The sequence below is a fragment of the Toxoplasma gondii genome (genome assembly GCF_000006565.2).
Source record: "Toxoplasma gondii ME49 unplaced genomic scaffold asmbl.484, whole genome shotgun sequence".
NCBI classification, from domain to species: Eukaryota; Apicomplexa; class Conoidasida; order Eucoccidiorida; family Sarcocystidae; genus Toxoplasma; species Toxoplasma gondii.
Genome location: NW_017383363.1, coordinates 1 through 1,046, shown reverse-complemented (window position 1 = coordinate 1,046; position 1,046 = coordinate 1). Strand labels below are relative to the sequence as shown.

The 1,046-nt window shown below is 45.1% G+C and overlaps 1 non-coding gene across 1 annotated transcript; it reads right to left on the bottom strand.

Annotated features, from left to right (window-relative positions):
• Nucleotides 1-445: 445 nt before the first annotated feature.
• On the bottom strand, nucleotides 446-1,046 carry TGME49_459060 (the record flags this gene model as incomplete). Its single annotated transcript, XR_001974250.1, has 1 exon — nucleotides 446-1,046. It is a non-coding gene; the product is annotated as a 28S ribosomal RNA (ribosomal RNA).

Here is a 1,046-nt window from a genome sequence, read left to right as displayed (position 1 = left end):
GACGCAGCGAACTGCGAACGCATGTGAATTGCAGATTCAGTGATCATCAGATTCTGAACGCAAATGGCACTTGGGATATTCTCCTTGGTACGTCTGTTTCAGTGTCTTGAAAATCACATTTTCTGCTTTTTAGGGTCGTTGCTTCAGTTTGGCTGAAGCCCCCTAGGAGCAGTATGATTGGGTGTCATGAGTGTTGAATACTCAATGTCACCCTGAATAATGACCACAGCGGAGAAACTACTCGTGCCTCTTCTTTTAGAGGCTCAAGTGTATTGTTGAGTTGTATCGATGACATCATTGAGATACGGTGGCTTCTTCATTGAAGACAAAGTTTCATTGATGCTGTCGATCGACTTCAATACCGCAATGGAATTTCGGTTCCATTGTTGCTCTGCGAGGTTTCGTCGTTGTTGTTTTGTCTCGGGCGTTTGTCCGATTTATTTATCAGACCTGAAATCAGGCGAGGTTACCCGCTGAACTTAAGCATATTATTAAGCGGAGGAGAAGAAAATAACTATGATTCCCTTAGTAACGGCGAGTGAACCGGGATCAGCTCAAAGTGGAAATCAACTGCTCTTTCCGAGCTGTTGACTTGTAGCCTCGAGAGGCGTTACCAGTGGAAGCGCAGGGTTAAGTTTCTTGGGAAAGAACATCATAGAGGGTGAGAATCCCGTCCTTCCCCTGCGTTTTTTGTTCCACGTACGGTACGCTTTTATAGAGTCGCGTTCATCGGGATTTGAGCGCAAAATGTGTGGTAGGTTTCACATAAAGCTAAGTACTGGCGCGAGACCGATAGCAAACAAGTACCGTGAGGGAAAGATGAAAAGTTCTTTGGAAAGAGAGTTAAAAGTGCCCGAAATTGCTGAAAAGGAAGCGATTGGGACCTTTTTGATTCCAAGAAGTGCCGCCGGTTTGCCATCTATCCCTTTGCCTTCTCTCTCTCACCAGGTTTAGGCTTTGGTTTCTTGATGTATTTCCGGTTCATCTTTTTGGAGAGGTCAGCATCAGCTACTCGGAATTGATTTCGTTCAAAGAAGGTAGGTTCC